The sequence below is a fragment of the Lissotriton vulgaris genome, chromosome 2_2 (assembly GCF_964263255.1).
Source record: "Lissotriton vulgaris chromosome 2_2, aLisVul1.2, whole genome shotgun sequence".
NCBI classification, from domain to species: Eukaryota; Metazoa; Chordata; class Amphibia; order Caudata; family Salamandridae; genus Lissotriton; species Lissotriton vulgaris.
The window spans coordinates 79,698,612-79,710,844 of NC_141688.1; positions in this window are offsets into that span (position 1 = coordinate 79,698,612).

A 12,233-nucleotide genomic window follows, 5' to 3' on the forward strand; every position below is an offset into this window, starting at 1 on the left:
TAGTCAATTGGTGAAGATCAGTATTATAATTTCCATTTGCAATCTAGTCTTTTTTCATGGTAAGGTCGACTGTCACAATAGTTAAACAAGGCTAGGAGCAAACTGCAAACGTTCACAAAGACCCCTCAGTCTTGGTGAGGGTCTGCAGTTTGAAATTTCTGGTGTGCCTGATTTTGGTACGAGAATATATGTTGGATGTGTTTTTTTTTATGTCACACTCTATTCCAGGCTTGTTTCCATAATGTGAAGACTGCAAAAAGGAACAATTTAAGAAGATAATGTTCAAATTAATGGTTGGTAATTCCATTACTCTGAATACATTATTCTTCAAGATTTATGTTCCCCTGTCTCTCTCCATTATTGGTCATATCTTTGCGGAGTCAATTCCATAGTTTAAGTACAAGAATGGAGGAATAATGGACTCGGAGTAAATGAAAATGAATTTCTGGTAAGTAATTGGAACATTATTATTGTTACAACTATGTCAAAGGAAATACAGCAAGAGGATTCTACTTCCGCATTTAGATTATAAATTAGGCCTTTCGTCTTGGACACATTACCTAAAGTTCTGTCTCAGGCAAACTGACTTTGCACTATATTATTACAGACTTGAAAAGGAATGGAATAACCTCTTTTAGCTTTACCTTCCAACTATGGAAAACTAATTTTGGGAAAACAGTTTAGTAATTTACTTATTACATAACCCGAATAACTATTGCATTTACTTTTGCTACATTGCCACGTTAATACAATATCTTTATTCTACACTGCACGTCTGCATAGTCTGTTTGCTCTTTTCTTAAATACATAACAATCAAAAATGGCGGGGACTGGATTTGCTCTATTATTGATACCATGCAAACTTTAGGCAATATGACTCAATATACTGTCCCATTTGTGCACCTGGCATGAGGTTTTTAACAAAATGTATACCAATATGAACATGATATGATTGACATGTAGTTGAAATTGAAACACTGTACGAATGTTAACAGCTGTCCAATGTAAGCCTCAACATCAAAATGATTGTTGTTGTCTTTTTCAGCTTAGTCTTCTATCTGTGTTTTTCTCATCATCGACTCAGCACACAATGGCTAGTTTGTAAACAATATCAATGTGATGTTTCTTTTCCATATACAACATGAGGTCTCATTTTTAAGCTTGATAGAATGCTGTGTTAGTGAAATTAACTGTCCCAAGGCTTCATCTATTGTGACCACAGTGTTACTCTAATGTGTGCACCTGTTTCTGCAACTTGTGTAATGAATCATGTACCAGTCATTGGATAGCTGACGAACACCAAGAAGAGAACTGTGTATATGAATCTGTGGGAAAGTGCAAACAAAAATGTGATTTCAAATGATATAATTTTTTTTTGAAAACAGCAAAAGAGAACCTTTCAATAATTAGTATACGTAATAGCAACAAATGATAGAACAGAGGTAGGTAGTAAGCGTAAAGTACAGTAAATGTAGGAAACGTGATTAAAAAAAAGTGGCATAACTAGAGGGATAACTAGGCATAACTAGAGGTTAGTGGGGGTGAGGTCTGTCCATGGGGGCACTCTTTTTTTTGGGCGGTGGAGATGAGCAAGTCGTCTATCGACTACCCTCTCCCCAAGAACTAGTCATTTGTCAGCCGACACCCCCAAGAACAAGTCATATCCTGTAAGAAACTATATGGATAATGATATAAGAAAATGGAAAAGGGCAGGAAAAAGGAAAACAATATGAGGACATTCAAATAACACATGCTTAAGATCAGCAGTGGAGCATGAACAGGACCAGCAAGATGAGGCTGCTGCAGGAGAAAAGGACTTTAGGGTCATGGGGAAACAACAATCGGTGGTAAGCAAAATAAAGGGTTTGCATAATGTTTGCAGCTGAGAGTTTTATGAAGTTTAATCCAGATCTTAACCCATAGAGTAGCCGGGCCAACACTCCACTAAATTCTTTTCCCAAGCCAGTTTAGTTTTTGGCTTGGGTCCATCTGTAGTTATTTATAAATAGCAGATGCTGATGAGATATTATTGAGCAGTGGAAAAAGTGTTGGAGATATGGTGGGAGGGAGGGATGCAGATGGCAATGATGAAATGCATTGGTTGAGGGAGGTACATAAAAGTTCATATTGTGACCTGAAAGTAGTCAGCAGTGAGAACTTTGTTTGGCGATCAGAAAAAGATAAAAGTTGGTCATTGGCAAAAAGTTGTGCTACCCAACACAGACCCCTTTACAATATAAAGAATGATTCTTCATATGTAGGGATTTTTTATGCCAAATAGGTTGCTTTGGATAGTTAGCATCTGAGGGGTATGTGGAAGGTAATAGTGGTGTCAAGATTTTATAGGAATGGGAAATAACTGGAGAGCGGTGATTGAGTTATAATTGTAGTGAAAGCAAGAATGCCTTTAAAATCGAAAACGGTGATAAGAGATTACTCTAACTGTAGCCACAAAGTAGAATGTAGGGGTAGGTCTGAAGCAAGCCATCAAGCAGCCTGTTTGAAAGAGAAAGCCTAATTATATTTTTTAAATTCTAGCAATTTAAGGCCTCCGATAGACGTACCCTTTTTTAACAAAGACAAAACTACATAAGGAAACTTACCTTTGCAAAGAAATTTTGATACAAGAGAATCAATTTTCTGAAAAGAAAATTGAGGGATATGAACAGGAATTTTAGCAATAGCATATAATAAGGTAGTGAGCGTCATTTTAATAGAGTCAATACTGCCCCACCAAGAAATAAAAAGTGGATGCCATCGGGCAATATTATCATTTAGTGTCTTGGTAAAGTAATCAAAATTCAGTTTCAAAGTTTCTTCAATGGTCTGCTAGAATCACAATCCTACGTACTTTATTTTGGAGGGTTGCTAGTCAAATCCTGCGTGTAAAAAAAAATTGCTTATTATATAATACATTTAAAGGATGTACCGTTTTATCAGCATTAAGATGATAACCTTACCGCTCACTGTGTGTGGGATTTGCTGACTGTGACTCCTGCTGGTCAAGTGCAGGGGACGACGTGGGATTCCCAGGAAACTGTTGGCGCAGGCTGCCCTGTGTGTTCTTTGAAAGGGGGAGAGCTCCTTGAATACTTTTGACGCCGAGGGACTGCGAGGTTCAGCAGGCTCTCTGTCACCCAGCTGCTGCCTCTTCCCTCGGTGTCCCCGCCCCCCCGCCCGGACACTTGAAATACTTTTCACGGCCCCCACTCCGCGGGAGCCGCTCACTGTGTGTGGGATTTGCTGACTGTGACTCCTGCTGGTCGAGTGCAGGGGACGATGTGGGATTCCCAGGAAACTGTTGGAGCAGGCTTCCCTGTGTGTTCTTTGAAAGGGGGAGAGCTCCTTGAATACTTTTGACGCCGGGGACTGCGAGGTCCAGCAGGCTCTCTGTCACCCAGCTGCTGCCTCTTCCCTCGGTGTCCCCGCCCCCCGCCTGAAGTTATTTAATCCCGCTCAAAAACCCGCGACGCGAAGGGGGCGTGGCCAGCAGCCGACGATGGTGGCAGCCTAGAGGGAGAGCTCCGCAGCTGAAGCGGCCTCCAACGAAATCCGTCTAACTATCCGACACATTTATGTCCCAGGCGGGAAGGTACTGAGGTCCAGGACCGGGCGGCAGAGGTACGGCCAAGCGGAAAGAAAATCCGTGACCGGGGAGCCGAGATATCACTGGCCCCGAGTCGGCCCTTGAAGGGAGCCCAAGCCGGAGACTGACCTAGACGACGGAGCCGGCAGGAAGTGAGCCGCTCCGGGCGGAGGGCCGCCGGAAGCACCCGCCAGCGACACCGGCGGAGAGAGAGACTCCCCGACTTCTTGCGGGTCTGTCCAGGCGAAGAAGCCCCGAGCGGGACCCCGGGGGCCCCCGCGCTGAGTGACGGGAAGCGGATCCGGCGAACGGAGGAACCGAGCACGGACGTGCGGAGGGAATGAACCTGCGACAGCACCCGCCATCTTAAGGACCCGGCCGGATCCCTACACACAGCCGATCTGGTGCAGACGTCGCCAGGAAGGAGCAGGTACCGTCGCGGCACGGCAAAGCGCCACCCGACTCAGTGGCCCACGACTCCGGTCCCCCTCCCCCGCGGTGTGGGGGCGCACTGCACCCGTGAGGGCCACGGTGAAACTAAACGTGACGCTCTATCCCCGGAGTAGCCACAGCAATTGCGATAGGGGACTGGGCCAAAGGAAGACACACGGGACCGGTGCAGGCAGCATACGGCGCTAAGTGACCCCCCCCCCCTCGCTGAGTGGGGGCCCCTAGGCGACACGAAGTGGAACTTTATCCCCGGGCAAGGACCGAGGTGCCGGGCAGAGAGGTGGCCACAGCAGCGGCAGCAGGGGGGAGGAGGCAAAGGTCTAAAGAGACCGACTTCGGCGCAACAGACATTGAGGGCGCACCTCCGCGACCAGCGACCCGTCGATAACACGTGGTGGGGCAAAGCACAGCCCAGCGACCGCATATAGAACTGACCAGAGGGGCCACGCGCCACCGTGAAATAAGGCAGGAGGCGAGACTGGAGGGCCATACCCTGAGCGCCACGACCAAAGGCGCACTACGCGCAGTGTGAGTCCGGGACGCTGGTAAAGCGAGGGGCTGCCCCGGAGAGGAGTGAGGGGCACGGCTCCACGATCCAAATGGCTGGCAAGGGGCCGAAGAACACCGTGACGCAGTCCCGCCTTGATCGCTTCGCATATGAGAAACCCGTCACCCCCCCGCCAGATGCCAGGTCGCAGGCGAGCAAGACAGTGGAGGCGACGGGGGGCAAGAAGGCTACCCTGGACGATGTCATGCGGGCCCTCACACAGGTACAGGCCACGGTGGGGTCAATCTCAGCCGAAATCACGCTGATTAGGGCAGACTTCCACAAGCTGACGGAGAAAGTGAACACGATGGACATCGTAACAAAAGCCCTGGTGGAAGATGTGTCGGAACTACAGGTTAATATGGAACGTCTTTCAAAAGAGAACAGGGAGCTGAGAGACAAGCTCGACGATCAGGAAGGACGCTCGAGACGGAACAACATCCGTATAATAGGTGTGCCAGAATCGGAAGACACGAGATCAATGGACCTCTATGTGGAGAACCTAATCAAACAGCACCTCCGACCGAAGGGACTCTCCAATTTTTTCACGGTGGAGAGGGCGCACAGAGTCCCTGGAGGGCGCCGACAAATGGGTGCTAACCCCAGGCCGATCATAGCACGACTCTTTAATTTTAGGGATCGGGATGCTATCTTGCAGGCGGCAAGAACCTCACCCCCCGTTAAGATTCAAAACGCCACGCTAGCATTTTTTCCGGACTACACGGCGGAGGTCGCGAGGAGAAGGAGAACCTTTTTCGAGGTCAAAAAAGAACTGAGAGCCAGAGAGATCCCTTATTCAATGCTTTTCCCAGCAAAACTTCGGATTGTGGCCGACAATAAGACTTGGTTTTTCGACGCCCCGGAGGTGGCACGGGAATGGCTGGAGGGTTGGCGGACGGCAGGCCACCCCCGTCGCTCCAACAGACAAGCCAAAAACCGTAATGGAGGATCACAGCAGGGCCTGCAATCGAACGGTGCCGAGGCGGAGCCACTTTCGCCATTGTCAGAAACTCAAGAGGGGGGCGACGACGGAGAACAGTGATCCACGGGTACTGTCCATTTGAACTGCAAATACCGCGGCCCGAGAATGCCGCCTTGGACACTGGACTGAGGGCCTCCGCGGCAAGGGAGGGGGCCGCCGACTTCGGAGCATCCTTCACCCCAGCGAGCAAGTACTATGTTATGGGTTGGGTTCAAGCACTCTGCCAAGTTGGGGGGGCGGGCAGTTATGAGTCCGTGGAGCAGGGGGGCAGGGAGGGGGGGAGTTGGGGGTAGGACGGGGTTATGGTTTTTAGTTTATACACGGGGTCAAGATTGCTACAAAGGGGCACATGCACACAGAACGAGAGTGTCAGGATGCTGCGCGCAGAGTCACTACACGGATCTCCTGGTCCTCCATACGCATGACTTAGTCCGCATACACGTACACGATGGGGGAGGGCACTGATGTAGGGCGGGCAGCCCCGTTGAGCCTCATGTCCTGGAACGTGAGGGGTCTGGGCGACAAGATTAAGAGAGGGCTGGTTCTGCAAAGTATAAAACGGTTGAGTCCTGCCCTGGTCCTACTACAAGAAACACACCTCACAGGCACGGCCACAAAGGCCCTAGACAGGAAGGGCTATATTATGGTGGCCCACTCTGAATTCACGAAGGGGTCCCGGGGCACCGGGATACTAATTCACCGCTCGTCCAAGTTTATACTCCAATCAGTGACAGTGGACACACAGGGCCGCTTCGCAGCGGTACATGGGCAATGGGAGGGAAACCCACTTAACATAGTATCAGTATACATCCCACCGGCACTACACACTGTGGCCTTCACGGACCTAGGTAAATTCCTACTAGACCTTCCGGAGGGGGCCCTTGTACTGGGCGGGGATTTTAACGCAGTGGCTCAAGACTCCCTAGATCGATACCCAGCGCGCACGCAAACACCGGCACACTCCAAATTGCAGGACTTCATGGAAGCACAGGGTTTAGTGGACATATGGAGGCGACTCCACCCAATAGACCGGCAATACACGTACTACTCGGCAGTTCACGACAGCCTGTCGCGGATCGATCATTTCATGTCGTTAGAGGGGGGTCTCCTCACCTTCACTGACTCTCAGATTAGACCGCGAGGGGTCTCCGACCACTCCCCGCTGACACTGACTCTCTCCAGTCTGGAACGGACACGTGGGCGTATCTTCCCTATATACCCGGGGTACCTCGGGGAGCCTGGCATAGCCAAGGCCTTGAAAAGAACTACACGATCCTACCTCAATGAGAATACAGGTTCAGTAGAATCACCTACGGTCCTATGGGAGGCCTACAAAACGGTACTCCGCGGGCAGGCGATCTCGGTAATAGCGCAGCACAAACGCACACGGCGTCAGGAACTGACAGATCTGGAGGGTCAACTTGACAAGGCAACACAGGACCACGAAGGGAACCCAACTGGAGACACACATCACGCGCTCCGACTGGCCCAACAGCGCCACACCGACTTTCTGCGCCGCAGAGTGAGGGAACATATGTCAGCAACTACGAGCAGGGTATATGACGTGGGCGACAAAGCGGGGAGGCTCCTGGCATGGTTGGAGAAAGCGCGAGGAGGTCAGAGGGCCATACTCCGGCTGAGAGACTCTAATGGCGAGTTACACTCTAGTCCGGCAAGCATAGTGGAACTCCTGGCAAACCACTTCCACTCCGTGTACACCCCTGAGTATGAGGTTACGCGGGAGATGACAGAGAGCTCGCTGACAGGAGTGCCGACTCGCACTCTTACCCCCGACCAGCGTGAAGAGCTCGACTCCGACCTGACGGCGGAAGAAATACAGACTGCCATAACGGCACTCCACTCGGGGAAAGCGCTAGGTCCTAATGGTGTGCCGATAGAGTGGTACAAAATTATGTCCGAGACGCTGTCCACGCCATTGCTTGATATGTTCCAGGAGTGTCGGGAACAAGGGCGTCTGCCTCCTGACCAACGTACGGCCACGATTGTCGCGATTCCCAAGCCCGGCAAACCCCCTGAGGACTGCGGGTCGTACCGCCCGATCTCCCTCCTTAACGCTGAAAGCAAGATCCTGGCGAAACTATTGGCCACCACGCTCCTGCCTCACCTGACGCATTTAATACACCCGGACCAGTCGGGCTTCATGCCGCACCGGAGTACGGCGCTGAACCTACGACGGCTGCACGGGGTGCTGGCCCGAGCCCCGCGGCTGGAAGAACCAGCGGCGGTACTGTCACTAGATGCCAAAATGGCGTTTGACATGGTGGAGTGGCGCTATCTCTTTGCGGTTCTGGAGCACATGGGTATTGGCCCGACGTTTATATCGTGGGTCAGACTACTGTATACAGAACCAGTGGCGAGGGTAACCGCAAATGGCCACATATCAAGGGAATTCTCGCTGGCGCGGGGTACGAGGCAGGGATGCCCACTCTCGCCACTGCTGTTCGCCCTAGTATTGGAACCATTGGCCACAGTTATTAGAACCACCCGGCTGCTGAAGGGCGTACAATGGGGGGGCGGTTGGGAGGATAGAGTCTCCCTATACGCCGACGACATGCTCGTCTACCTCATGGACCTTTCGAACAGCATCCCGGTCCTACTGGCACTGTGCGAAACCCACGGTACAGCCTCAGGATACAAACTTAACTGGGCCAAGTCCATAATCTTCATGGTGCAGGGTGACCTGCCTGCGTTGCCTGAGGATTGCCAATTGCTCGTAGAACACATCTCCTTTAAATACCTAGGGATCTGGATCACGAAGGACCACTCAACCTTTCTGGACCTGAATCTCAAACCCCAGCTGGACAGGCTGAAAGCCGATGTGCGTCACTGGAAAAATCTTCCCTTAACGTTATTAGGTAGAGCGGCGCTCTTCAAAATGATGGCGCTGCCCCGCTTCCTCTATGTCCTGGAAAACACACCGGCGATGGTCCCCGTATCACTTTTCCGCCGCGTGGCGGCACAATTATCCGGCCTCCTGTGGGGTGACAAACCGGCGAGGGTAGCACAATTGAAACTGACCAGGGACTGGTACAGTGGGGGAATAGCCCTCCCCAACCTCGAATTGTATTACTGGGCCGCTCACCTCAAGGTGATTAACCAATGGGTCCACGCGGCACACGACGACCCGGCGTACGAGGCGGATAGGCACCAGCTGGGCGCATCCACCCTTCTGGCCCCACTTTACAACAAAGGACTAGTGAGAAAGTTAGAGGGGCCTACCAAGCACACAGTAGCCATCTGGCACAAGGCGCAGAGGCGGCTGGCATGGGAGGGAGTTATCACTAACCTCACGCCACTGTGGGACTCCAAGGCCCTCGGCAACCTGCGCAGCTCCAAAGGGTTTGATCAATGGGATACCATTGGGATTTCCACGGTGGGCGACTTATGGACAAGGGATGGAGTGCTCTCCTTTGCGACCCTGAGGGAGCAATATAGCCTAGAAGTGACCGAAACATACAGGTACATACAAATCAGGCACGCGCTCTTGTCGGTGCTGGAACCAGGGGTGACGCTTCCGGAATCGGCCCCGTTAGAGGACCGATTGCTTACGGATTACATGGAGTCTAGTGCAACCTCCCTCACCTACCGCAAACTGATGAACAACCTACCGAACCCCCTTGCAAGGCTGAAGGAACACTGGGAGGATGAGCTAGGAGACCTGGATGAGGCGGACTGGAACGCAGCCCTGGCATCACCCAGGGAGGCGGGCATTTCCACCCGATTCCGGCTGGTCCAACTCAAAGTACTACATAGGGTCTACTACACCCGCACTACATTACACAAAATACACAGAGCAGACCACCCGTATTGCTTGAGAGAATGTGGAGGGGAGGGTACACTGTTCCACACTATATGGACCTGCCCAATTATACAGGAGTACTGGAGGCGTGTCACACGCACAATAAGTCAAACCCTCCAGAGCCCATTCACACCTGACCCCAGAATTTGTCTCCTAAATGTTTGGGGCCCGACAGACTTATCATTGACCGCAAAGGGCTGGGTGATCATTGGCATAATGCTGGCAAAGCGTGATATCGCGAAAAACTGGGGGGCACTAGAGGCACCGACGCTGGCACAATGGTGCAGGAACATGGACGTGCTCATGGTGACGGAGAGGGCAGTGTATCGGCAGCGACATAATCCACGTAAATGGAACAAAATTTGGACACCGTGGAACACCTACAGGGGGGACATTTGTGAGCCTTTGCCTGAGGAGGAGGATGGGGATAGCTCGGGGGATGAGGAGGATCTGGAGTGATGAAGGGGGGAGGAGGAGGGCCCAGATATTCAACATGGCCCCGGGTCATAGGGGACGTAACTGGAAGCATGAATGAAGTTATCAGTGACTGTGTTGAGGGCTAATGGACATCTATAAGCACACTACTGCCGACATAGACTACAGTTCGAGATCACTCACTGCAACCCCTAAAGTAGCAAGTTATATGTTGGGGGGGGTAAAATTAAAAAAGTTGCTCTATTACTCGTGGGCAGCTGAATGTTGACGCTGCCCTACGGACCGTTTGACTGTCGCTGTATAACATGTGGTAGCAACAACAAAAATAAAATGTTTAAAAAAAAAAACCCGCGACGCGGGACGTGCGCGGGACCTAACCCGGGGCTGAGCCTGGGCAAAGGGCGGGCCCTGTGTGGCCCTCAGAGGCCCGAGGAGGACGGGACGGGGCAACCCCCCTTGGCTCTTTGTTACGAGGGGGTGAAGAAAGACATTTGCTTCCTTTTGGTTCTCCGCTTATTGACTTTGCCTTTCTTCAAGGACATTTTCCCTCCCGACGCGTTCGATTTGCCGATAACTATACTGTTACACCCAAATCACACTATGACTCGCAAGGGGGATAATATAAACAGCACAACATTTTCCATTGCTAGAGAAGTCGATAAGGGCGTATCTCCCCAGCCCACACAAACAGTAGACACAGAGCACGCTTTTGCGTGGTTAGATGACCTAAACACCCTGTGTAAAACTAAACATGCCTTAGTGGAATCACCGCTTCCTGCCAAAAGCTCCTGTGTTTTACCTGATACTGTTAGCCCCCTGCAACCCCTCTTATCATCCAAAAAAGCAACATTAAAAACACTGAAAGGATTGCATCTCCCCAGTTCTCATCTGCTAAAAGGAAACGTAGTGGGGTTAATCACATTGGGAAGGTATCAAAAGTCCAAAAATTGTGCTCAAGCCCCACAGTGCCAGTCAGTAATTCTTCCTCGACTCCTGAGGTTGCCGAGAAATTAGTCGTTCCAGCATCTCCTACTCAGCTGGATCTATTATCCCTTATTGAACAACGGGTCAGTTCCATTATATCACCACTAATAGAAAAAATAAACATGCTAGGGGACAGGCTGACTGGAATGGAGGAAACCATCAAGTCGAACTTGTTAGCCAATAAATGCTCTATAACACCTTAATGTTCCCAACCACCTCCTACACCCAAAGACCCCAAGCCAATTATGCAAGACAGAAGGGCTTCAACCCAATCAATAGTCCCTAACGCACCAGCCCCAATAGCCCGCAAAACTTCTTTTAAACCAGTTCTGCCGCTCCTTACTTCTTCTAGAGCACAGCATAATAAAGATACCCCTATCCAACTCCCACTGGAGGCAGCTCCTTTCGTATGTGTCCTGGTGGGAGTACCATCACTTACACCTGGGAAAACCGAGAGACAACATGATCTGCTAAACAAGGTTAAATTTTGGCTGGCAAAAAACAGACCCCTGCCATCTAACCTCGAGGGTACAATACTGAGTGTCAGAAGGGTGGGTTGGCTGGGTTCCCTCCCAAAAGACATCGATGGTGACCTAGTACTCGTTAGATTTAGGCAGAGACACATTGTCCCATACCTGCGTACCTGTCCACCCCAGTGGGAAACGGCCCAATTTCCGTCTGGGATTTGCATGATTTTTACCCTAGAAAGCTGTACATCCCCACATCTAGCCTAAAGGTAGGCTGCAACATGTTAATGGGCAGAGGACCCCATGTATCGAGTGGCCGTAGCTTTCCCACCTATACCAGACAGGAATCATTGTTTTATAGTCCTAAGAATTGGAACCCCTATTAATTACTGTTTGATTTAAGTTTAACCTGTGAAAAGTACGCTATAATTAATATATTTATCCCCACAGGTCGGGCAAAAGTTTTTTAACTTCAGCTATTATGTGTTATTGTATGTATGCTTTTACCTATAACTGATTTCAACTGTACGCTTTTATGATTTTGAACCAAAATCGAATAAAGCTATACTGGATAACCTTACAAGTGGGAAAAAGAGGTAACTTGCTGAAGAAAAGCAGGAAGGGAAACTGTAGGGTTAGATCAACATAGAATAATGTCATCAGAAAACTGACATTTTAATTTGTTGAGACTCAGTTTGAACACCTTAGATGGACACATCCTGTAAAAGTTTGATTTGAAAGGGTTTAAGTGCTATAATACAAATTGGGTGATAGTAGACAACCTTTGTTCCTCTGAACAAAGGAAAGTAAATTGGAAGCATACAAATAACAAAAATGGCAGTTTTAGGACCTGTATATAACAAAGATTTTAAGGCAATCAATTTGGGTGGAAACCCAAAACATTTTAATGCCTGAAACATACAATCCCAACTGATCCTATCAAAAGCATTTTCTGCTTCCAG